This window comes from Clarias gariepinus, chromosome 27 (genome assembly GCF_024256425.1).
Source record: "Clarias gariepinus isolate MV-2021 ecotype Netherlands chromosome 27, CGAR_prim_01v2, whole genome shotgun sequence".
In the NCBI taxonomy this organism is placed as follows: Eukaryota; Metazoa; Chordata; class Actinopteri; order Siluriformes; family Clariidae; genus Clarias; species Clarias gariepinus.
In genome coordinates this window covers 4,610,881-4,638,626 of record NC_071126.1, presented here as the reverse complement: position 1 = coordinate 4,638,626, position 27,746 = coordinate 4,610,881, and the positions used below count along the sequence as shown (strand labels likewise).

Genomic DNA, 27,746 nt, shown 5'->3' with positions numbered 1-27,746 from the left:
AAGAGCTTTTGAAATGCCGTGTGCTGCTTAAGAGACTCCCTAAAAGGTACAAAAGACAGGTGGATTAGGATGCCATTGACTGGTATAGTGTGCGGAGGCTTCTACCACTGCAGTCAAGTAATGAGCACAGTATCAGTTCTGGAAGGTGCAATGAATCGATGCAGCGCCGGCTGTGTGAAGATCGAGAGGTGGAGCAAGACAAAGGGAGTGTGTGACAAAGCGTGTGGATAGAAGGAGACAAATAGCAGAGAAGTGGTGAATGCTAAATGTCTGTATGTAACATGCAACAGACACAGGTACGTCTGTGTGTCACCTTACAACAGTAGGTGCTTCTAAAGAAAGATGCAGTGCAGGTGCCATGTGTGCTTCTCCTCATGCACATCGATTGAATGAAAATGTTAAAAAAAAAAAAAAAAAACCTACACTGAAAGAGAGACATAGCCTCAGGCCATGCTATACTTCATGCCATACTAAAGACACAAGTGTGTACAAGCTGACAGGCACACAAGAACAGGAAATGCCCAAATGAACTGCAGGGCAGAACCACATTGTTGCATGAATCCTATTGCAGCTACAGGGGTATTCTTAAAAAAAAAAAAAAAAAATGGGGGGGAAAAGAAGATGAAATATATTTTTTTTTTTTTGGGTTGCACTTTATTTATCATCATATTCCACCACATAAAATAATTACAAATAAAGCACCATTAATAATCGAGATGGCATATAATTATTATTATTATATAATTTTTTTTTTTTATGAAAGTCAAGTGTCTATATTGAAACATCCAAAAACCATTCCCTGAAACCACACAATTATGCTTTTTCTACACAGTCAACTTGCTATAGTTGCCTTAATTGTGCATGCTCCCCTTTCATAGAAGCATGTATGGTAATGATCCTCAAGAATAGCCAGAAAGAAGATGAATTGGCTGTGTAATCTCTGTTCCACTCTCTGTCCCATGTTTTAATTGTGCTGTGTTGTAATTCCTGCTAGACCAGCTTCCCTCCCCCTTCCATGTTTCACTGACACATCTGTATATCTATGCATTTCGATGTTAGTTTAATTGATAAATAAGTGAAGCACAGCATCATGAATGGGGGTTTGGATTAAGGAGAGGGTTGATACACACATCTCCTGGGAGGCAGCCATGACACTTACATGACGCCTCCAAAGTGAAGTTCAAAGTGTGTGAAAAGAGTGTCTGTGTGAGTGATTTCAACAGATTCTTATGGAGTTTACACTTAGAGAAGTGGATCATCACTTCAGTGTAGCAGCACACAGCAGCATAAACGCACAGCAGCTGGGAAAACCCGAGCAAACGTGGGGAAAAAAAGGGAACATTAATGCTGCTAATTCCATAATAAATTTTACCATGTTAAAGTACGATGGTAGTGTGATACGACCTGTTCAATAGGATTTTGACAACACCATAGTGCTTTTTTGCTGATATAATACATGTAGCACACTGTTTCTTGATGGTACAGTACAAATACTATGGTATGGTACATGGGTCTACCATGCACAGTAATGTGGTCCATGTAACTTGGCCAGGATACTGTTAAAAATATGTTATGTTATGGTACTGCCGGTACTACACCATACTGGTGGTATGTACTAGCATATCTAATGTACAGTATATACAAACATATACAACCCAATAAGTACACATACCTAACATGCATAAGTCTCTACCCTGGCATTTATCATAGCATGGCGATATAACCGAACACACTATACTGTAGTACTACCACAGTACCAGGTGAAATATCACGGTCATACCAGAGTATATTATTGTGTGTACTATAGTTTACCATGGCACATGATAGGACATACAGTACCATAGTAAAGTTTCTTATGAGCTCTGACCCTGTGAACTTAGTGAGCTACCATGTTTTGCACTTTTTTATTTTAAAGAAGAAATAAATTTGAGTTATTGTATAGTTTGTGTTTTCTTATTTTTGTTAATGTATTTAATTATATCTACAGAATTTTTGAAACCGTAGCAGCTTTGTGTCAAGCTTATTTTTCACAAACGCTTTACCAGTCTGTCATTTGTCCCAGCAAAGCTTTTAATTTATTTAATGGTTTGCTAAAACTATTATTAGCATGTGCAAATGGGAGTAGTGGTGTAACAGAGGGCTCACAGAGGCAGTTCAAAAAATAATGATTTCCCTTTTTTTAAAACCTTAAAGCAAAAATACTTTGTATCTATTAAAATAAGCATCGTCAGGTGGAGACTGATTAAGGGGCGGGGCTTAACACAGGTGCATGCAAGTTTTGATTTTAGTTGAGTTGTGTTTTGATTTTTATTCCAATTGCATCAGGTTATGAACAGAATAGATGTCGAAACAGGACAATTCCAAACTGATCAATCCAAAAGATAGACCAAGGTCAAAACCAGAGAGCAGAAAAAGGTTAGAAGACCTTAAACCAGGCAGGCAGACGAATGCTCAGGGTACAAACAAGAGTGAAAGCGAGGCAAGACAAGGTCAGGTTATACAAAGAAACACAACTCACAAGAATGAAGCCAAACTCTGCTTTTCCTCTCAGGATGTGGACTTTCCACCTGGCAAACCTGAAAATGAACATAATGACAAAAGAAGCCTGGCAAATCTCATCAGAGTGCCCTCTGGTGGTGTGGAGGGGACCTGTCTGTGATAGATGTAACAACGTGCTAAACCTTTTTCACTCACTTTAGGCACTGGTTTTGTTTACTGTGTTGATTAGCACTTCTTGAATAAATGTTTAAACGATAAACAGTGATTTCTTTGTTGTAGTTGATTACTGTTGCTATACAGATCATGATTTAGATATGGATATAAATAAGCAAATACTTAAAGGCCTTTGATTGGATAATTACTGCAGCGATTAATGTGTTTCAGGTGGCAACAATTATTTTAATGTTAACTGAAACAGTGGGTACTGTAGCTTCTCATTTCTGTCCGAAGATGTATACCGTGATCATGGAAAAGATTTTACTGTATTTCAGTGAAAGGGTCAAATTATTGGAGTGAAGGCGAAGAAAACAACTAATTACTGTAATTGAGTGAAGAACTGTCCAACGCATTATTAAAACCTGAAAAAATAGTGCTGGAAGAAATGTGAGCAGGGAAAAAATGACCATGAATGATCATGATCAAAGATCACTTAAACACTTTTCGACAAAAACAAAAAAAAATCACAGCTACTGTATGTTGAACGTAAGAAAGATTATTTCCACACAAAAAATGTGATGAAAACTTTCAGGATTGGGACTAAACAGCTGTGTGGCCATAAGAAAACCATTTGTTAGTGAGACTCAGGACGCATAAAGACTGGATTTTGCTTCTAGGGAATGTGGTCTGTTGAGTTCAGATTGAGCCTATTCCAGAGCGATGAGCATGTCAGGGTAAGGAGGGAAGTGTACAAGCCTCTGGAGGCAGCCTCTGGAGTCCCTGAATGGACTGAATGACCAGGTTATCACATCCATGGAGTTTTTCTTCCCTGATGGCACAAGTATATTCCTGGACTCAAAATGTGAAATAGTGGTCCTGGGAGCATTAGGAACACAAGAACTGGCCACCATACAGGTATATACACACTGCACAGAGCCTTTTCAATGATCTGCTTGAAATTCTCATTTGGATGCCTGGAAAAGAACGGACATTAGTAATATCGCTACCTCAGCCGATGTGCTTATAAGCATGAAATTATGCATTTTACTACAAGACATAGATGTAAAATCAGCATCTTCCAACCGTTTGTCACCCTGATGAGGTCGGACACAAAGCACCATGAGTGGTTAATGAGAGGAAATAGGCTGGCCAAAGGGTACGGATGCAGTCCACCACATGCCATCAGATTTGCTACTTCAGATCCCACTCCTCCTCCTCCTCCTCCTCCTTCCCCAAATTACCCAGATACCTAACAGCTCCAGACTCCCAGGATCATTGAAATGACAAGCACACTTCTCAAAAGGGCGAGTTTTGCACAGAAATTTAACAAGTGTGAAATTAGAAAGTTTATCAAACAGTAACAGTAGGAGCATTGCACAGGTCAGCTGTCACATAGAGCAGGAAAGCCTAATTGAAAACATCCGATCATGCCATAAAAATAATCACAGCTGAAAGCAACACATGAGGGGGGTCTCTGTGGTGCAGTATTGAAATGGGGGAAAAAAAAAAAAACACAAGCAACCTAAACGAAAAAAAGGAAGGAAAAAAAAAAGGCTCTTTCATTTACAGCTTGTCTTGCATCATTTGGCCTGGATGTTGTCAGACTGCTCCTACCCCCACCCACGCCGCTCGCCGTCAGGCTCCCGGTTGCATTTCTAATCAGTTTGTTTTGGTTTGAATCACAGCCTGAGATTACTGTGTCATTTCAAGTACAAGGTCATCAATACAGGAAATGCACAAGTGACACATCCTGCCAGGAGCGATGAATTAAATAAATAACATTACCTAGACTAAAATACTCACTTAAACGATTAAGGGCCTTTTCGAGAGTCCTTGCCAGAACGCCAAGCACAAATCAATCAGGAATAGCATTATTATAATTTTTATGAACTCCATCATCAATGTGGGTGAGGTTCCATTTGCTTTATTGAATTCCAAATGAGATGCAAATTCATGCAGTCTCATCCGGATCGCCAGCATGAACATTATCTCACGTCAGCATTTTACACAAAGAGCGCAAACTCATTGAGGAGGAGGTTTCCTCCATACTGCTCAACTTACTATTATAGGAAATGGGGGTGGGGGGGTGGGGGGGGGATTAAAGAAGAATAACACATAAGGGTGTAAGCGTTACAGAAATAAATTAAAGGGACAAGTGCAGAACATGATTGACAAAATAGAAACAAAAGAAAATTCACGGCAAGCAAAAATATACTGCAAAAAAAAAATGATGTGAATAGATGAAGATTGGTGATATGGAAAAAGGAGAGCACGGGCAACGAAGAGAATGATGCATAAGAAGACGAGACATGAATAAGAAAAAAAATCAGTGAATGCAGAGCTTCAAACTGACAAAGCATTTCTCTCAGCCTGCAATCAGAGAGAGAAAGTGTGTGAGAAAGAGAGAGAGAGAGAGAGAGAGAGAGAGAGAAGAAGAAGCCAAAGGGCTTTTGCAGTCTGCTTACCCACACTATCAGTTGGTATAATTTCTTTTGTAATTTATTGCACTTCAGGGCGCATCTATGTCCCTGAGCCCCGTGCCAAAAGGACTATCTGTAAAATGAGTTTCTGAGCATGCAGCCTATCAGTGTGTGTCAGCACTACTCTACATCCACCGCTACTAAACCTAAACAATCCTCCTCATCTCACACACACACACACTTCTAATATGTGTATTGGGTATTTAAATATAGGAAAGCATATTTCAACAAACTAATTTTAATATTTTTATTTTTATTATATTATAATATTGGCGGCATGGTGGCTTAGTGGTTAGCACAGTCACCTTCAGGGTCCGTGTCCGATTCCTGCCTCTGTGTGCATGTTCTCCCCATGCTTGGTAGGTTTTCTTCCAGGTAGGCTACTCCAGTTCTTCCCACAGCCCAAAGACATGCAGATTTTCATTCCTAAATTGCATGTAGTGTGTGAATGCGTTGTGAATGAACAGTACCACCAGTGGCGGCCGGCCCATAGGGGGCGCTGGGGCACCGCCCTCCCTGATAAGAGGGGCTAAAAATGTTAAATATATTTTTACAAATTAAGTTTTTAAATTCGGTTTACCCACCAGTATGTGCCTACATGCGATATGAATAACATATACAACATTTCCCACCTAGTGACATTCATTCACCAGTGAATTTCCACAGACAGACTTGTATCGTTTCTGTCATGGGGCGCTGAGAAAAAGCGCCCCTGAGTGCAGCCAAATAGCCCGTCATGTACTGTTGCTAGGGTAAATGAATAAATATGCGGCCAATCAGTTTCTCAGAATTTTATGGTCTTGGGGCGCTGAAAATTCTGCCCCAAGCAGCAGAAAATACCGCGAGATTTAAGTTTTTTTTCTTTTGAGGCGCGGTCAATCAGAGAGAGGCGCGGTCAATCAGAGTAATGATGGCGAACTTAACGAGCGAAGAGCAGTTTCCACCAAATTCGGTGAGATACTTATTAATATACCCGTTTACAAGAAGGCCGATGGAGGAGAAAATCCGGGTTAAGGAGTTGGGACCCGACAAGCCTGACCTTATCATTAACCAGCAGACCAAGGAGAAAAATAAGGTCTACAACCGGAGTTTTTGCAGGAGTTGGTTCAAACGCAAGTCGTGGCTGACAGGCTGTGGAATAGCCAATGCACTTTTCTGTTTCCCCTGCATTCTTTTTAAAAGCGAAAAATGTGATTCAACATGGACACAGTCAGGACAAATCGACTTGAAGCACCTCTCCGAACGCATAAAAAAGCATGAGCGATCAAAAGTTTATATGGAAAATTGCATCAAGCTAGCTGTGCTAGGAAAAATTAGCATAGCAGCGCAGCTGGATGAAGGACACCGCGTCGCGGTAAGAAGGCACAATGAAGAGGTTGATAAGAATCGTCATATAGCTGTTGTTAATTGTTTTAGACTGTTGTGTTAAATTGCATTTTTAAAACTGTTTTTCTTTGTGTGAACCACTTTGAGATGCAACTTTGCTTGAAAGGTGTTACAGCTGATCATACCCTTTGATGTTGATTATTGTATTTGATACTCTCTTAAGCATGCATGGCGTATTATACAATGGAAATTTGTTCATTTACTTTATATGTGAAACTGGTGATTTTGAGGAGGAGATTAAATCATTACTGTTAATTATAATCATCGTCTGACTGTTGATTTTATTTCTTATATTCGACTAAGCAAAGAAATATTTTGTCACATCAGCCCCACCAGGAAAAATTTTCATCAGCCGCCACTGAGTACCACCATCATAAAAATGGGAATGAATATAATAGACACCTTTGGAATCTATGGTCCCTAGTTGTACTACAGAGGTTCCTAGATCGATGGACTATAATAATATTACTTGAATATTACACAACAATAAGTACACAATAAGTAAATGTGGATAAATTTGAAAAAAACTTTAAAGAAGAGTGTGCCAATACTTCTCTACAGCGATGTGAAAGACTCATTGTCAGTTATGGCAAAGGCTTAATCGCAGTTGTGCCGCAACCAAGAGTGGCACCACCAGTTATTAGGTTTAGGGAGCAATTACTTTTTCACCTGAATCATTTAAGTGTGACAAATATGCAAAAACAAAAAAATCAGGAAATCTAATACTTTTTCACAGCACTGTAGATAACAAAGCATGCAGGAAGTTAGGGTTCTGACAGTGTAGCTCCCCTGGCTTTAGCATTGAGCCTGTATACTCAGGTCTGCAGTGGAGTTCACTTTTTTGGGGGGTTTTCGGTAACATGAAAAGCTCTGGGGCTTGTTTTTGAGAGCAAAAAAGAAATAAGAAAGAGAGATCCTTGTGCCACAATCGATAACAGGAAATACCCCCTGAGTAGGGGAACGTATGGATTTTTACAGAATAGCCTGTACTCACGACCCATCCATGAATGTTAAATATATGTCTCCTAACAAGACAATTTAATCATTTAAAGAGTATATGCTTTTTGTTTAGTAAACATCAAATATTAATCCAATTATTAGTAGACGAAGTACAGTTTGTGTGAATAAGCTGTTACTACACTTAACCACACAGCGTTGTAAATCATTAGGATCAATAAACATTTAAATAACATTGCAGTGTGATGCCATTCCGCACATGACATGTACTGTAACCCTAATGTAAAATAGTCTCCTGCATCCATGTAGAGAACTGCAGGTATCTGTAATTCAAAATGACTATTATTTGAAAAAAATTTTCCCATAATGCCTTTCATTGCTTTTTTACCATAGGATATATACAGTGAAACATCGGATTGTGAGTAACGCGGTTTGCAAGTGTTCTGTAATACAATTAAAGTTTTTAAATAAATTTTGCCTTGGAAAACGAACAAGTCTTGGTTTATGAGTACCGAGTATCATGTATCACGCATGCGCTTCTTGTTTTGACTCCAAGCGCCACGTGGTCACAACTGCGTCAACTTTTTTTCTCTCTCTTGCGCTGCAGAATTGTGGGTAATTATTTCCCCTGCTCGGTCTTAGTGTGCGTCTCTCACTGGTATAATCAACATTAGTGCACATGTGTACTGTTTACTAAAACACTGTGACCATGTGTGTGTGTGCGTAAAACATGTTTTATTTTGTGTCTTTATGCATGTGTGTACAGCGTGCATGTAAAGCAAAAGCAAGTCTCATTAGAGAGGTTAAAGATCCATTTTCTCTCTCTGTATTAACCTGCTCTTTGTGTCTGTGTGTGTGTGTGTCATTGGACACCGTGCCACACACACACACACACACACACACACACATACACAAAGACCCCCTGCCTTTACAGACACACACACTCTTTCTTTCTGCTCTACACAGAAACACTGCTCTGCCGCGATTCTTATTAAAGGTAAAGTGCAGGTTAATTTGTTTTAATTTTACTTTACAGTTACTGTGTCATTCAATTAAGTGTCAGAGAGATTTCTTGCTTATTTTTCAGATAAAACAGTGTTTCCATTGAGTGCGTGTGTGTGAAAAGATTGGAGGAAGGGTAACTGTGTAAGAAGAGGAGAGGAAAGGGGCTCCTTACTTTAGCTTCACACACACACCACCACACACACATACACACAACGGAAACAGTTATCTGTCGGGTATTATTTAGACTTTTATTTTTTAAGGTAAAGTGCAGGGTTTTTTTTTTCACTTTATATTTTGTGTTAATTCTGTTTATGTATTTATTTTTTGGGGCGGTGAAACAAATCATTTAAGTTTCCATTATTTTTGTATGGGAAAATTCGATTTGGTTTACGAGTGTTTTGAAATACGAGCCCACTTCCAGAACGAATTTTTTCAAGGTTCTACTGTATACATTTTTTTACCTACTAGACCTTAAGATCTAAATGTTTGCACTTTCTGTCTGTCTTACACATAATAAATTACTGTTAATTATAAACCCCATATGGATGCTTGTTATGTATAAAATCAACAAGAAAAAAAACATAATCTGCCATTTATCATTATGCACACCCTAAGTACACACCCTAAACACTCTAAGTAACTGTACTGATTAACCAGTAACAATTATCTTGGATAATTAACCATATAGGAGTTTTTTTTAGATTTAGTCATTAGGTTGTTGATAGAAAGCAGTCACTAATCTTTAAGCAACATTAGGCTAATTGTGAAAATGTATCACCTAAAATTGTCAGATTTCTCAACCACAATTTATTTATGCACTAGTAAAGGTTTCAAACAGTAGCTATACTGAAACAATATTGGGTTTGGGGTACTGAGTGTTTCTTAGTGCCACAGTCTATACTGTATGAGAGTGTGTATGAGAGTTGGGATTCATTCTTAAAACTCAAATTCTTAAAACATTGGCCAAGTAGTCAAAGGTCAAGCAAGATCAGGCCTGAGATTCCAAAACCAAAATAAGATTTTAAAAGCTTTCTGGAGATTCAAACAAGGCTGAAATCTTACACAATGGCAAAATTGGAAAGACCTCGTGAAGTACTGCTAATCCTGCTAAGCTTACTGTATATAGTATATTGTATAAGGTGAGATTGAGAACACTGATAGAAAGGGATATTGTGTTAAGCACTTATTCCTTTTAAGTGACATGTGTGTAGTCATGCACTTCTGATGATGCTCCCGTGTAGCAAAGTTCAAACCTGAGCAGAATGCCGACACAAAGCGTATATTAAAGAATTAGTTGGGGTAACTGACAGTTTGTAATACAGTTGCCTCTTATAACAACATAGAAATAGTTTTTTCTCAGCAACAAAAATATAAAAAACAACTTTTGATTGGATTTTGCTCGATCATCCTTAGTATAAAATATAATATTAAAAGTACAACAATGAGAATATGTATGTAAGTATGCATGCAATTGTAATACAATAATTGCAATTCTTTACAATAACAAAATCTAATAGTGAGCTTTTTTTTATTTAAAAGCATGCTTAAACTGATCTAAAATAGTTATTCTCTTTCAATTTTTTTTTTCATTCTCCCCAGTCTGCTCCACTCAGATCCAGCCAAGAGATAAATCAAGTGCAAAGGTAATATTTGTGTTTAAAGCCCATTCGTCTACAAAAGCTCACACCCCCACCCCTTGACCCTCTATCCTTGTCCTTAAATCCAACTCCCCACCTTTTTGATATCTCTCTCATTTTTCCAGAGGACCATGTGATCCAGAAAAAGACATTCTATTTTAAGCACTATGCCGTTACCATGACAATAAAGTGCCTTACTGGACTCCCCAATGTTTCTGCTGTCAGTTGTGACGTTCCAGGAGAAGAACTCTGACCCATGGTTTGCGTGATTGTGCTTATGTATTGGTCTGTACTGAACACCTGGTACTTTATAAGGTGCTCCCATAGCAGCTCATCCACTCCAACCACTTCCACATGAGCTGATATCTTTTTCGCAGCGTAAATACATGGAAGATCCCAAAGACTTTCCAAATTCCCATTGCTCCCTGATCAGCTCTCACTTTACACATAATTTCCCATTAGCCCTGAAGGACAAATATACTTGCTTCTCTCTCAGGTACCTTAATGTGCATCTGTGGCATTAATTAAAAAATGTAATCAGGTACTTGTATAATAGTCTCGAGGGATGTTTTATGCTTTTAACTGTTTTTTTTTCCTTAGACAATCACAAATCACTACCACAAAGAAAATGGAATCTAATAGGAAGTAGTGTTTCACAATAATAAAATCAAATCGGCAAGTGAATAAAAAGAGATGCATAAATATTATGTTTCCCTCTTTATCCTGTATCCTTCACGGGGGGGCTGGAGCCTATCCCAGGAGACTTACAGTAGGGCACAAAACAGGGTACACGCTCCAGCAGGTTGCTAATCCATGGGCAATTTGGGAACACCAATGATCCTAATCGGCATGTCTTTGGACTGTGGGAGGAAACCCACCAAGCACGGGAAAAACATGTAAACTCTGTGTATACAAACCCGAGGTGGGAATTGAACCTGTGCACTCGTACTGCGAAGTCATGTCTACGAGCACATCACAGCCACTGTAGGCCGATACTTAGGACAACAGCACCCCCTTTATGTGTGATATTCTTTACTTATATGCATATATCTATTGAGCTTACACACAAAAAATACTTCAATTAACTTCTCATTTAACTGCTCTTGATTTAAGTACCTCTAATAATTACACAATTGCATTAATGACCTGCACTTGTCTCTCAAGCAGACATAAGTTGACACACATACAGTACTCCACACAGTGTATTTTAATCATGTTTTTTCACAAACAAACCTTATATGGATTTGTCTAACACACTGAATATAAACCTATACCACCTGTTAGAGTAATAAACTTTTTTTTTTAAATGCTCCTGTAAGGGGGTCGCAACAGCAGACCATCTGATCTGCACACAAACCGCCACAGGTTTTGCACCCTATGCCCTTGCTGACATCCCCCTCCCACCACCTGTAAGACAGAATATAAACATAAATTGGGATTGTTCAGAAAGCTGTTGAGCTCAAGATTAATTTGCAGCAAGTTCTGCAAGCAACCCACATGGCCTGATAATCCACCAAACCAGAATAAAAGACTTGGCAAAGAAGAGAGCAATGCATCACACAGGATCAATTCCTGGTGAGGTGCAGGAGAGGCATGGCCCAGATCCACTTCACAGAGCCCAGAAATTCAATGCCCCAGAAGCTCCTTCATCATGCAGAATATGGCAACGTCAGCAAGTCAAGTGGCCACAGGCCAGCAAGCAGAATTATGGGCACAAGTTTAAGGAAGATGCACTTAGAATCATAGAAGCGCTAGCCAAGGGAGTAATTTGAAAGCCAACTCTAGATAATCATTGCATGGAATCAGATAATCATAAATGATCCAGAAAGAAAAAAAAACAGTACAAGAGATCAAGCATAGAGGAGAAACTGCCTCTGTTCGAGCTCTGGAATATTGTTCACAAAGAACATGACATGATGGTTCACAAGCTGAGTGCCACAGGTTAAAGGGCAGAGACTAACCCAGGAAGCATTCAGCAATAATCAAATAGTTTGGGGCTAAAAATCGAGCAATTCACCTACAGAACGGTATCGTGACAGATTTCAAAATCTCAAGGAGTCCCAATAAAAATGATAGATGAGCCCATAGATGGGTGGATCCAAATAACAAAGTTACAAAGGTGGTTAATATACCGATCTAATATGATGCCCTGCCCCTTTCACTCTATCGTCTATTATCGTCTATCTCTCACTATTTCTAGATTTTCTTGCTTGGTACTGTAGATGCTTAAACATCCAGATAACCTCTTCACCAATCATGAAGCTATCACAAGAAACTAATGCAAGCCAAATGCTCACAAGACTTTCTCTTTTATGCATAATGCTATCATGTCTATAAATTATTATTTTTTTTTTACCATACCTGATGCAGTGACATACAGTATGACCCACTTATGTGTTCGCGTCTCTGCTGACAGGTATAACATATAACATATAACATATATGATTGGGTAAATGTACCTAGAGGGCCGTGAAAAAGTATTTTTTAATTTAATTTATTAAGGAAAAAAAAGCTGTCCAAACCTGCTCGCCCCGATGTATAAAAAGTAATTGCCCTCCAGATCGAATAATTGGTTGTGCCACCCTTGGGGGTAACAACTACAATTAGACGTTTGCTATGAGTCTGGCGGTGGTCTTTAACTTCACTGTAGTGGAATTGTGTTAATTCAGCCTCAACGGAGGGTTTTCAAGCATGAACAGCCTGTTTAAGGATCTCAATGGGATTTAAGTCCGGACCATGACTAGGCCACACCAAAACCTTTATTTTTTATTTTTTTAGCTATTCAGTGGAGGACCTGTTTGTTTCGGATAATCGCCCTGCTGCATGATCCAAGTGCGCTTGAGCTTGGGGTGAAAAACTGATGAACAGATATTCTCCTTCAGGATTGTCTGGTAGAAAGCAGAATTCATGGTTCTGTCAATTATGGCACGTCATCCAGTTCCTGAAGTTGCAAAGCCGCCTACGATACCAACTGTTGGTATGATGTTCTTTTCATGAAATGCTGTATTAGTTTTACACCACATACTGTATAACCACATATAACACAGCTGTCTTGGAATGCGTTACCATTATATTCTTAGAATAATTTTTGTAGACCGGCAACTCTGGTTTTCTCCATCGGTGGATAATGGTTCTCACTGTGGTTCACTAGAGTCTCAAAACATTAGAAATGGCTTCAACTGATACATGTCAATTAATGTGTTTCTTCGTTAGATGATCTTAAAATTCGTTTGATGATCTTAATCATTTAAGCGTGACGAATATGCAAAAGAAGAAAAAAAGTTATAAAACCAGCAGATACTTTTATTACAGCACTGTAACTAGCTTCCCAAACAGGCCTTAATCCCTCTCTGACCACTGATCAAGGGCACTTATTGATGTGTGGATAAAGGGAATATTGCAATAGCTTCTCATTTTATTCTGTTTAGGATTTAAACCTGAAACCCCAGATGTTAGCTGCAATTCTAAAGTGGAAATATAAAGAGAAACTTACAAGAATCACAGGACTGTCCACAACCTCCATGGTTTATTCTCTTCACTTTTTAGCTACATAGTACCAGTAGGAATATATAAAACTAACCTCACCCTTGCTAATTACACTACATATTGGTCACCAGCTCTACTAGTTGTGGCTGGACCCTCCTGCCTACTGCCACGTCACAGACATGCTGATATGCAGTACAACAGCCCTCCTTCTCTTGTGGTTTTGTTTTAATATAAGCATAGGCATAGGTAAAGCATAGGTCTTCTGTTTCATAGGCAAAAAAATAACCCACACTAACCGACGTCAAGCTGGGACCAATGGCTTGTTTGGAATTCACCTCTTGCTGGAGTGCATGAGTCTTTTGTAGAGATAGTAATAAAATATAGTACTGACAGAAATTCCACTGAAATGCCTGCGTGTGTGGAAATTATGCAGACAAAAGCAAATTAGCCAGAGTGATGGGACATGTAGCGAGTGACAACGCCAGCCAGGCTTTTCCAATTTCACACACTGTACACACACCATCTCAAGCTATTTCAGCCCTCATCACCACACACCCTACCCCCTACTCCAACAAACACACACACACACACACACACACACACACTAGTCTTGTTCAAAGTAGCTTGCATAGGCATTCTTTTTTTTCCTGGTTATCACCTAACCATACCAATTGTGTCCTTTCTCAGAAAATGTGACATTTCTTAGGAGATGTATTGAAATAGACAAGGCTTTCATCCAAGAGGGATCTATCCAGTTTTGATACATGAGGAAATCAATATTTGTGAGATGGCATAGTGCTGCAGTTCACTTTCATGACACAACAAAGCGAGGTGATCTACATCATGCGAAAACAAAAAGAGAGAGAGAGAGATAGAGATAGAGAGAATTTCCTCTCTGGCTTTGTCCTTCAGTTAAAGCCTAGGACAACCTGCTCACAGCTCACTCCCTGTAGCTGATAAACGATAAACCAGGAAAGCATAGAGGGGATGACTTCAATCAGGTAATTAACACAAAGAGGGGAAGAGTGCCAGGGGCTTCAGGTCCCATGGAGATGACGAAGTGGCCAAGTTGAGACCCGGAAAATGAAGGGGATCCTGCAAGTACGATAAATGGGTAGTCCACATGTCCCTGAATGCATGCTGTGGGTCCTTGGAGAGCTGGTTTAGCAGAATTGCAATAAATGCAAATTTGCTGTGGTTGGTTAGGATTGGGTATAAAATGTAAGAAAGACAATTTACTCACAAACAATGATCTCACCCTAAGCCAGGTACACCCTGGATGGGGTGCCAAACCATTGCAGGGCACACACGCACACACATGTGAAACCTCAAATAATCTAATGTGCGTGTCTTTGGACTGTGGGATGAACCAGAGCACCCAGAGGAAACCACCAAGGATGGGGAAAACATGCAAACTCCAGGCACACAGACCCAAGGGAGGAATTAAACCCAGACCCTGGAGGTGACATCAAACAGTGCTAACCATTAAGCCACCGTGCCGCCACAAACTGTGATGTCTACGTAATCTATTAAATTTTCACTTCAAAAGTTTTACGCATTTTGTAATGTTTTGCTCTCATCTTAAAATGGATTTAAACCAATTTCTCATCATACAACTACCAAAATATTATGCAATGTTATACAATGGTTAAGGCATTGGACTACGGTTCAGAAGTTTCCAGGTTCAAATCCCATGACTACCAAGTTGTCCCTGTTGGGCCCTTGAGCAAAGCTTAACTATTCACAAATGCCTAAATGTAAATGTATTAAAAATATATACAGTAGACTAAAATATTCTATTTACATAACTATTCAGACCCTTTGTTATGACACTTTTAATTGAGCTCTGGTGCATCCTATTCCTATTAGTGGTCTGTGAGGTGCTTCTACAAAGTGTTTGGAGTCCACCTGGTAATAATTGAATTAGATATAATTAAAAAAGCTAACACTCCTGTCTACATAAAGTCTTACAATAAATTGTGCATGTCAAAGTAAAAAACAAAGCGATTAGGTAAAAAAAATTACATTTAGGCATTTGACAGATGGTCTTATCCAGAGCAACTTACAAAAAGTGCTTTGAAGTTTACATCACTAGATAGATACTTACACTGGGTTGCTAGGTTACTAACCAAGTGCCATGAGTTCAACACAACTCGGAAGATGATTATTTTGGGGGGATAATTACTTTAAGTATTGAAGAAACAGATGTGCCTTAAGTCGTCATTTAAAGATTTTCAAAAACTCTGCTGTACGGACTTCTAGAGGAAGTTTGTTCCACCACCTACAGTAGGTGCCAGAACAGAAAAGAGTCTGGATGAATGTTGTCCTCGATCCCTGAGAGATGGTGAGGATCCGCGAGTAGTGCTGGAGGATCGGGAACATGGTGCAGTGTGTGGTGTGATTAGAGCAGAGAGGTAAGAGGGTGCTGGGCCATTTTTAGCTTTGTAGACGAGCATCAGGGTTTTGAATTTGATGAGGGGAGAAAAAGCCAGTGGGGTGGTGTGGTGTGGGGTGGGAGAACTTAGGAAGGTTAAAAACAGGACATGCTGCTGCACTCTGGATCAGTTGCAGAGAACGAATCATGGACAGAGGCAGACCTGCCAGGAGTAAGTTGTAGTAGTCTAATCTTGAAATAACAACGGACTGAACAAGCACCTGAGTAGCATGTGAAGAAAGAAATGGGCGAATTCTTCTGATGTTGTAAAGAAGGAAACGACAAGAGCGAGTAAGGTTAGCAATGCGGTGGTAAAATGACAGATAATTGTCCACGGTTACCCCAAAATTGCGGGCGGTGGCTGAAGGAGTGATCTGATTGTTGTTCACGGATATCACAAGGTCTTGACCTGGGGATGAGTCAGCAGGGATGAACAGCAGTTGATTTTACTCAGATTGAGCTTCAGCTAATGAGCTGCCATCCAGGATGAGATGTCTGCCAGACATACTGAGACCTGGGTAGAAACTTGAGTATCTGAGGAAGGAAATGAGGGAATAAGTTGCATGTCATCTGCATAACAATGGTATGAAAATCCATGTGATGATATGACCTTACCAAGAGACAGAGTATAGAGGGAAAACAAAAGAGGACCAAGTACTGAGCCCTGTGGGACACCAGTAAAGAGTCTGACTTATCTCCTAAATACGAAGAAAACCTTTGCCACACTGTTCCACAGATTCCAAGGCTTGTAACAGTAGATAATAGAATCTTGTGGTTCACTGTGTCAAATGCAGCTGACAGGTCCAGCAGGATGAGGACAGATGACAGTTAAGCGGATCTAGCAGCATGGAGCTTCTCAGTGACTGGCAGTCTCTGTGGAATGTGCCACTTTAAATCCAGATTGTTTGGGATCATTAAGGTTGTTCTGCAAGAGATAAAGAGAGATTTGGTTATAAACAGTCCTTTCAAGAATTTTGGAAATAAAAGACGGAAGCGATACCAGGCAGGGTTTCTTAAGGATGAAAATAACCCTTGCCTTCTTAAAAGCAAAAGGAATATGACCAGATGATATGGAATGGTTGATGATTGGTTTTGTTGAAGGAAAGGTGGTCATGTGAGATGGCCTGGAGCATTGTGGAAGGGATTGGGTCTAATGAACAGGTGGTGGGATTGGATGCCAAGATGATCTGCTGAATCTTATCAGATGACAGGTTGGAGAATTCTGCTAAGGGAGGGAAGGGAAGGTCCTGAAGTTCTGGCGTTGGAGTTGGGTGGGGAGTGAAGAACGGGCGCATTGCTGCAATTTTCCTATTGTAGAATGTGGCAAAGTCATCAGCAGTAAAAGAGGATGAGGCAGGAGGAGTCGATGGGTTGAGTAGTGAGAAGAAGATGTTGTGGAATTTGCCAGGATCATGTGCAGAGGCTTCCAGCTTTTCTTTGTAGAAGGCAGTTTTGGCAGAAGTCATGTCACATAAGAATTTGGAAAAAAGAGTCTGGTACTGTAAGAGACGAGATCTGGATCACACTTCGATTTTTTTCATCTTCTCTCTGCAGTTCGTAATTCTCTCCTGTAAAATAATCTGAAAATAATCTGTATACCCAGGAGACACAGAGATCAGACACAGATCTAGAGAAGATCTCTTTTTGCAGCATTGAACGCATCCAAGACCATTGTAGCCTCCATCATTCTCAACAACTAACACTTTCTACATCTGGCCACCCAACCAAACTGAGTAACTTGGGACAACAGGTAACCAAGAATGGTCACTATAAATGAGAATCTGAGATCCTTTGTGGAGACAGGGGACACTTACAAAGGGACACCCATCATTGCAGAACTCCACTGATCGGGCCTCTATGGTAGAATGGCCAGACCGAATTTATTCTTCATCCTAGAAGGGACATGATAGCCTGCTGGGAGTTTGGCAAGAAGCCCCTGTAGGACTCATACCATAAGAAAAAAAGTCTCTGATGACATAAAGATTTAACTATTTGCAGTCAGGAAATCAAGCACTTTAATTAACTTATTAAAACCAGAACAACTCTGCGAAAGTTCTAGAGCAGCCGAGCCAGAGTCTGGACCAGAGTCTGGACCTAAATCCAGTGTGTAGAGACTTGAAAATGGCTAAAACGTCTAAAAAAAACAAAACAAAAAAACAGGTGTGCCAAGGTTGTAGCATCCTTCATAAGCAAACTTGAGGCTGTCATTGCTGGCAAAGGTACATTAATCAAATATTAGATATAAGTAATAGGTCTGAATACTTATGTACTGTAAATGGGATATTTCACTCTCTCTCATACATTATAGCGCTTTTCCTGTACTGGGTCCCGGGAGGCCAGGAAACACACCAAGCAGGGGGACAACATTGAAAATCCACACACACACTCCAACTCCAGACCCAAAGGTGTTATTCTAACACATGACACTGGAGGTGTAAGGCCACAGCGCAAATCACTATGCTACCTCTGGGATATTTCACTCCAAACACCTGTTATTACTTGGTCATTGTGGAGTACTACATGTAGAAGCATAAATAACTTATATAAATTCATTTTGAGATGGGGTGTGGTTGAATAGTAAACATACTGTAACAAAATAAGAAAAGGTCTAAAACCCTTCTGTCACCCCTATATGTCTGCATGTAATCTGTAATATGGTCTTGCTATCAATCCCACAGCCATCCCCTTTTTTCTCGCCCCAAAGGAAACCATATAGCACTGAGCTTTTAAATTCTTAGACAGCTCATCCATTTCAAAACTCTTTCCCTTTATGAATGACACTCAGATTCGCTCGTGTGACCTTCATGGTGGGACAGACTACAGTTAATAGCATGTCAGCTTTCTAATCTTCCCATATAAAGGATAGTCATCTGCTGGGGGACTTCATTTATTCATTCATATTCATTCATATTCATTAATCACTTTATCCTGATGAGGGTCACGGTGCCTCCAAAGGTGCTCCTGGGACACTGAGTGCAATTTAGGAAAACACAATACTGAACAATCAGACAATTCACCTGCTGACATTAAAACACAAACAGCTCAGGATTTGACTGACAATAGAGCAGAGACTACCTGCTGCAACACTGTGGCACCCCTTTGGAGCGCTTGAATAACAGTGATAATGACAATACTTGATTTGTTATTCTACCACAGCTGATTTCCAAAATTTGATTCAATGCAGGAATGCATTACCTGGGGGGGAAAAAAAGGGGAAAAAAGTCACCATTTCGGAAGGGTAGAATGATTGGGCTGCATCAAGGAGAAAAAAACAACTATGAGATTTGAAATGACTAGAACCGGGTTAAGAACCTTTAACACCTTATTAAAACCTGGAAGGATGTCGCTAAATCATCAACTTTGCGGAAAAAATGTGGTTGGAAACAAATCCTGAATGGAGATCACGTAAACATGTGATGAAGTTGCATAAAAAAAAATGAATAGATAAAAACCATAGATGTGCTTAATAATGGAAAAAAAAATAAAAGCATTTCTATACACAATGTGGTGAGAGTTTACAGGATTAGGACTAAACAGCTCTGTAGCAGCATGAAAACCACTTATTAGTAAGACACATCATGAAAAAAAGCAATGAAAGAAGGTCATGTGGTCTGATGAGCTCAGATTGACCCTATTTCAGAGCAATGGTCGGGTCATTGGAATGGAAGACGTCATGTACAGGTATAGTGGCCACTGTACGGGCAGTGTTACGATATGGGGTTGCTTCAGTTGGTCAGGTCTAAACTCAACAACATTATCTGGCAAAAAAATGAAGTCAACTGGTGACCCGAATGTACAGTACTGAATGACCTGTTTATCACGTCTATGGAGGTTTTCTTCTCTGATGGCACAAGTACAGTATATTCCAGGCCTCAGATTGTGAAAAAGTGGTCCTGGGAGCGTGAAGAATCATTCTTAAACGTGTAGTGCTGTAATTAAAGATAAAGGTGACTGTAGCTGAATGCAGGACTTTTTTGGGCCATGCAGTTTATATAAAAAGGAATTCTTAGAAGCAATATTTTTTCCCTTGCCCTAGATATAATGAGGAATCAACACTTTATTTCTTGTCTTTTGCTTTTATTTTGAGTAGAAATAGCATAAATGCTATTTAGTATTACCTTAACAAAACACTGTACTGTATATTTCGTTTACTTGTCCATAATAATGTATGTTTCACCATGACCCTAGTACAGGTGTTCTTTCTGATACACATTTGCATCTTTCTCATATACAGTAAATTGGTGTCATTGCTTAGGGGACACAGAATCTGGCACTGTGCACACTCATCTGTTTGTCTCTGTCATCTCGCACTGTGTTGTGATTACCAGCAAATTGTAGACACTACAGTACACAGAGATACCTTGTACACTTGAATGTGTCTCAGCTTGTATAATAGCTGATATAATAGCTTGAATAATGATACTGTTTTATGTCTTGCATTGCAAACTATTATTAGCAGCCATGATATATTGCAGACTGACTATGTGTGATCATATCTCCTTGAGACTTTTCCAGAGATGTATCTGCAGTTCAAATCCATCAGAACTTTACAATGGTTCTTGGAAACGAAATAAAGCCAATCACAGCTTGTCCAATCGGTCTCCAATAGCAGGATCATTACACCCCTCGCTCTGAAAGGTCAACTGCGGCTAAATGTACATGACACAAGCACACAAATCACTAACACCAATCATTCCATATCCTTGTATCCAAACCACACACGGACACGTACACATAAACACACACAACAACCATACTCCATTTAAGGCTGTGTCAAGAGTTAACACAATTACACACAGGCTAATGGAATCCAAGCCTGCCTCAGACAAATGTGACTTCATTAGTGCAAGCCTTGGGAGACTGTCAAAGCAGATCACTGATGAAGAAATGTGGCTTCCCTGTTTCTCCCTCACACTCTCATTCCCATCTGTCGTGCGTCACAGTGTGGCCCTGGGACAGAATCAGGAATAGATAGAGCAGAACGCGAATCTAGACTGCAAGAAAATGACTTGAAACTATTTCAAATATAGTCCATTTTTAACAGTACAAATATAAATTAATATTAATAAAAGAAGAAAAATCTTCTACTACTACTTTCAAAAACTTCTGTGAGATCTTGCAAAACCCCATGTGACTCATATACTGTACAGCTCCGGAAAAAATAAAAGACCACAGCAATTTACTCCAGAAAACTTCGGGAATGTCATCAAAAGGAAGATGGACAGTCACAAGCCATCAAGAAAAGCTGAGAAGTTAGCTTTTTTGCTAAAAGAGTGGTATAAAGTTATCCAACAGCATGGTGAAAAACTGGTGGAGAAGAGAGCATGCCAAAACGCATGAAAGCGGTAACTGCAAATCTGGGTTATTATCACACCAAATACTGATTTCTTAATGTTATTTAGCAAATGCATTAACACAATTTGTTTACAAATTTTTGCATTTTGTTTTTATTTGAGTTATTAAAGCTTGTACTTCTTCCTTCTCCCTGAAAACACCTAATTCCTGTTTGTTTTGTATTTAGTTCCCCTCTGAACCTTCAGACCTTTGTCAATGCTTGTGAGTTCTGGTGATTTTTAGGATTAGGAACCATTAAACCATTGTTAGGAACCAGACCTTGTTACGCCTAGGTAACCATCATCATCATCATCATTATCTGTTCTGTAGGATTGCAGGACTTTGAATCCCATCAGAACGCAAGCTCAGCTGTAGGATTCCAGGCAGTCATATAGAAGGTCCGGTTTAAATTCCCACCCAAACCCCAGCCACTGGATGCAGTGTCAGTCTCAAGTCCAGATAAAATGAGTGGGTTTTATCAGGAAAGAGCATCTGGCGTAAAACTGTGGCGACCCCTTAAAGGGAGCGGCCGAAAGACAAACGTGTTTTCTCATGTTGATCAAGCTCCATATTTGTGAAAAGAAGATTATATAAAGTACAATAACTCATTGATTTATCTCATAGATATTTATCCTTAAAGATTCTGTCTTGGAATTAACTGAAAGCCTATAGATACAATCCTTATCTCTTTCTTAACAGCTTGTCGCAGATCTGAGTTTGGGTCCTTGCTCTGAGTACTATTTTTACATTTATTTATAATCCACTTAATTATATATGAAAGTGGTTTAGATTGCCACTGAGATTTAATAATTAACAAATATTGCACTAAACTGGAATTAAAAGACAATGATTTAAGCCCTGTATTTATTCTTACTCATGCTTTCTAATCACTAAATTCGTAACCCAACAGAATGCAGGAGGCAGGATTTCTCAACCTTACACACACGTGTTGCAACTGTTTTGTTTTTTTATTATTATTATTTTGACATTTACTTTTCATATTTTCCCTCCTCTGTCCCTAAATGAGCTCAGTAAATTACAATAAACCCAATATAAGGGGATTAAATCTATTCCTAGACATTTTTTCCTAGACATTACAATATATATAAGCACAAAATATTTTTTTTCTATTGGCAGATAATGTTCCAATTTAAAGCATTTACTTTGTTTCCTGAAAGAAGCTAAATTATGTTTGACAAGTTAAAGCTTAAAATGAGCTGAATGTTTATACATTTCATTCATCATAATGTCATAATATTATATACTGGACTGTATTATTGCCCATGACTTTATCTTTAATATGGTCTAGTCTAGAAAGATTTCCAGGCATGCAGGACAAGATTTGGAGGTTATAAGGTAATTCGACTATATACAGTACCATGAACTAGCATAAATGTTTACTTATAGCCAAAAAAACAAAATTGAAAAAAGCCTCTTATTTCACCAACATCATGAGAGACATTAAAAGCTGTCTGCATGTCTCATAATCAGTTAGAGAATCAGTTAAGAGTGTGCGCTAGAAACTACAACCTTTCAGTTACTGCAGCGAATAATAAAAGGTCTTAGGAGTATTTTTTAAAAAAAACCTCTCTATTTTTAAACCTTAAAGTAATTGATGCCCCTTTTATTTATTGATTTTTTTCACTGTATCAAAGTATCACTGACTCAGAGAAAGCCATCCCTATAATCATCATTATAACCATAATCAGGTTGTTCTAGATTAAATCAACAGTCTACAGTTCAAACAAAGAAAAAAAATGACAGGAAATTTGATTTGGGGTCCAGACCTTGATGACAGGTAAGTCAGTGGGTTGCTATGGTGAACTCCAGTTACCTTGACAATGGGGACAGAATCCGTATGCTGAGTACAACTAACATCAGTGCATCAGTAGATCCACACAAGCCAAAGCTATATGTCAGCATTTAACAAAACAAGACAAATCACACACTCTCTCTGTTTCTTTGTCTTACACACACATACAGTATATACACGCATCCGAAGCTATTGTATTTATGCAGAAACCCAGCACCACCTTTTTGCACGACCTATTAAAATCATCTCCCATCAATCAGACATCACAGCGCAAAACAATATGGATTGTGTAGGTTCCCCTCGTGGGTATGACGCCACAAGGCCTCTGGGAGGGAAATGCTGTGAAGTCTGACGCTGACGTTTTTCAGCAGATCTTTGGATGCTGTGGCTTGCAGGGTGGGGCCTCCATGGACGCTTAATCGGAGTGGGAAATGTGAAGTTTGGGGGTTGGGTTTGGCAGTCTTTACCTGCTGATACCCATGCGTGGTGTGCCGCCTTGCACAGAGTGTTCTGGTGTCTTTCTATTGTGACCAGAATTGACTTATTTTCTGCGATTGTTGCTGCATTTGCTTTTCTGTAGAATCCGACTGAACAGGTTGACCTGGGCGTGGGTGAGCCTTAGGTGCCCATGAGCTTGTCACCAATTCACTGGTGAATAACTGATAATAACATTAACATTGACTACCAGTGTGTATATAAAGATTAGTTTGATAAGATTAGGTGATAGTTCTGTTATCAATGTGATTAAGGTTCAATGCCGAACATTACAGTCTCCCACTCTACACAAACACACACACACACTTTATACTGTAGCTTCCAGTAAGACATAGACAACCACTACTTAACATTCACCACTTAATTAAGAACTCATTTGTCAACTGATATACTGTAGATAGTATTTTTTTTTCTTAGGCCTACAATGTTTTATGCACATGTTTAAATTAAGTCTTATAAAAACTAATTGTTCTTAGGAGCCCTGGTGATGTATCTGTGCTCATCACTGCTCATTTAAAGGTAATTTAAATATATTGCATGGTACGTAGGCATTATTTCAAATGGTACTTTGAAGAAAAATTTGATAATTATGTTATTTTAATCCATAAAGCTGGGAAGTATCCAGCAGTGCTGTTACTGTACATACAGTGGAGTAAAAAGGTATTTAGTCGCCACCAATTGTACAAGTTCTTCCACTTAAAAAGATGAGAGAGGCCTGGAATTTTCATCAACTATGAGAGACAAAATAAGCAAAAAAAATTCAGAAAATCACATTGTATGATTTTTATGAATTTATTTGCAAATTATGGTGGACAATAAGTATTTGGTCAATACCAAAATTTAATTTTAATACTTTGTTATATACACTTTGTTGCCATCGAACGAGGTCAAACATTTTCTGTAAGTCTTCACAAGGTTTTCACACACTGTTGCTGGTATTTTACAGATCTCCTCTAGAGCAGTGATGTTTTGTGGCTGTCGCTGAGCAACACAGACTTTCAACTCCCTCCAAAGATTTTTTTTATGGCATTAAGATCAGGTGACTGATTAGGCCACTTTAGGACCTTGAAATGCTTCTTATGAAGCCACTCCTTCATTGCCCGGGCGGTGTGTTTGAGATCATTGTCATGCTGAATTACCCAGCCACGTTTCATCTTCAATGCCCTTACTGATGGCACGATACATGGCCCAATTCATTCTTTTCTTTACACTGATCAGTCGTCCTGGTCTCTTTGCAGTAAAACCCCAAAGCATGATGTTGCCACCCCCATGCTTCACAGTAGGTATAGTATGGATGCAGCTCGGCTTTTTTTCTCCTCCAAACACGAAGTTCTATTTTGGTTTCATCTGACCATGACATTCTCCCAATCCTCTTCTGGATCATCCAAATGCTCTCTAGCAAACTTCAGACGGGCCTGGACATGTACTGGCTTAAGCAGGGGGACACGTCTGGCACTGCAGGATTTAAGTCCCTGGCGGCGCAGTGTGTTACTGATGGTAGTCTTTGTTACTTTGGTCCCAGCTCTCTGCAGGTCATTCACTAGGTCCCCCCGTGTGGTTCTGGGATTTTTGCTCACAGTTCTTGTGATCATTTTGACCCCACGGGGTGAGATCTTGCGTGGAGCCCCAGATCATGTGAGATTATCAGTGGTCTTGTATGTCTTACATTTTCTAATAATTGCTCCCACAGTTGATTTTTCACACCAAGCTGCTTACCTATTGCTGATTCAGTCTTCCCAGCCTGGTGCAGGTCTACAATTTTGTTTCTGGTGGCCTTTGACAGCTCTTTGGTCTTGGCCATAGTGGTGTTTGGAGTGTGACTGTTTGAGGTTGTGGACAGGTGTCTTTTATACTGATAACAGATGCCATTAATAGGAGCCTCTTAAAGTAGAAGTTACAGGTCTGTGAGAGCCAGAAATCTTGCTTGTTTGTAGGTGACCAAATACTTATTTTCCACCATAATTTGCAAATAAATTCTTTAAAAATCCTTCAATGTGATTTTCTGGATTTGTTCTTCTTATTTTGTCTTTCATAGTTGAGGTTTTCCTATGACGAAAATTACAGGCCTTTATCATCTTTTTTTCAGATGTGTGAGAAAGATTAGTATAAAAGATAAAGATTGAGTTGTGGGGAAACTATGGCATCTGAGCCTGCGGAGTCTACTGTAATGGACATTTACATTTTAATTGTGTGTGAAATATGCCACGTAGACTGTAGAAGCTTGTGCACTTGCCTGTTGGATGGAGAAGGACATGGTCTACAAGATGGAAAAGAAACAAACTGTTTGTAGTCACCACTGAATGATAAGGTTGCCTTCATAGTTTTGCAGGATTTTCATCACATCTTCTTGGGAATGTGCACTCATACTGTATTTCTATGCTTCATTTTGCATTTTTATTTTCAAGTTCTTTCTACTAAAAAAGGCTTACCCAAGAACCTCCATCCTCCAAACAAGACATAGAAAGATCTATTAATTTGCAAAGTATACCAGCTGTCTGTTTAAGCATAACCACAAACATGTATTAAACAGTAATTAAACTTAATGGATTTCAGAGATAATCTAAATCATTAGCAATCCAGATCCATAATCAAACAAACACACAGTCCTGAGTCAACACCGTGTAAACCCTACAGCTTTATTTTCCACCTCCATCCTTTCTGTACACGCGGTCAAAGCCGTGTGTGAACACGCGCATATAATCCAAGCAAACATTCATTTTAATAAATGCAACATTTGTTTTAAAACGTTGACACAATTTATGCACATATTTATGTGTATACTGCGTTGATAAATGAAGGCCCTGGGCTTTTTCTCCTCATTTATTCCTCTGTAAATGCACACAGTGGCTTTGTGAAAACAGCGACATCTGAGGCGTCAGCAACAAAAAAGAAGAAAAGAAAAAAAGCCTTTCAAATATAAAAAAAAAACATCTGATAAATCTGGATTTTAAAATGCTTGGCACATCTTTTACTTCTGCCAATTCAAACGCATATCTTTTAAAAACTATTATAGAAGCCCCTCTGTCAGGGTCATACCGTACATCCTATTAATGTTTCCTGCCTTCTATTATGCCAGTGCAACACTTCAGAGAAGCAGTGTAACAGCTCCTACCTCAGCTACATCAGTCTGAGGCTACTGCCGGACATCCAGTCTTCCTCTCGCACAATCCTTTCCCTTTGCATACACCTGATAGAGGTTTCCTGTCCCTTTTGCTTTACTAGCTTCTGGAAAAATTGAACAGGCTGCGGTTGATCATGAGGACGGCCCCCAAATGTCAAAAGGAGTGTTTATGTCCTAAGGTCTGTGGCTCTGTGGATGCTGGAATCAGATAGAATCCTGTGTCCTGTCTTCAGCATGAGCAGCCTGGCTGACTCAACAGCACAGCAAGGGTGACTACAGGACTACAGAGGAAACAGCAGAGTCAAGCTTAAACACGCACACACACACAAATTCTGTCTACGCATACTCACCCTTCGCAGTCATGGATAACTTATTCCTTTCTTAGCTCCATCTCTCTCCCACACGCGCACACACACACAGTTTCGACTCCTCATTCTTATACCAGTGTCTCCTTTTCTCCCATCATAACTCCTGTCCATCACTGTCTTCTGAGTTTAGTTCAATGCGTAACTGGGAAGAGCTCAGAGCAGATGCACAAACGCTGAGTGTTATAACAATGACAAAATGCACACTGGGGAATGTGACTCTCTCGCTGTTTAGCGTTTCGAACACAGCTGACTGCAGCATATGCCCCGACACTATTTACCTTGAGCAGAACTGAGCTGTTCATCAATTTTGTTCACTTGTTTAAACAAACTGAACTACGGTTAATTCAGTGTCTATTTATTATATCCTGTTGTAGACATATTCTCACATTCTTACGTTCTTAATAGGCTCTTTTTCAGGCGCATGAAGGACAATTAAAATTTGACACTAAATTCGAGGGTAAGTCAAAAATTATCTGCACTCTAGCTGTAGAATTTATGTAAATTACATTTTTTTAAACGACAAATGCATAATTCAATCTGTCTACAAGCTTTTGTATTCCCTCATTAAAAATGTT

General features: G+C 39.4%; 1 protein-coding gene across 1 annotated transcript in view; it reads right to left on the bottom strand.

Annotated features, from left to right (window-relative positions):
- The window catches only part of dab1a (DAB adaptor protein 1a), a 409,818-nt gene extending 382,583 nt beyond the window's left edge, over window positions 1-27,235 (bottom strand). The window contains exon 1 of the mRNA XM_053488880.1: window positions 27,154-27,235. The gene's annotated coding sequence lies outside the window, so the exon portion shown is untranslated. The remainder of the gene's footprint in view (window positions 1-27,153) is intronic.
- Between the last annotated feature and the right edge of the window lie 511 nt (window positions 27,236-27,746).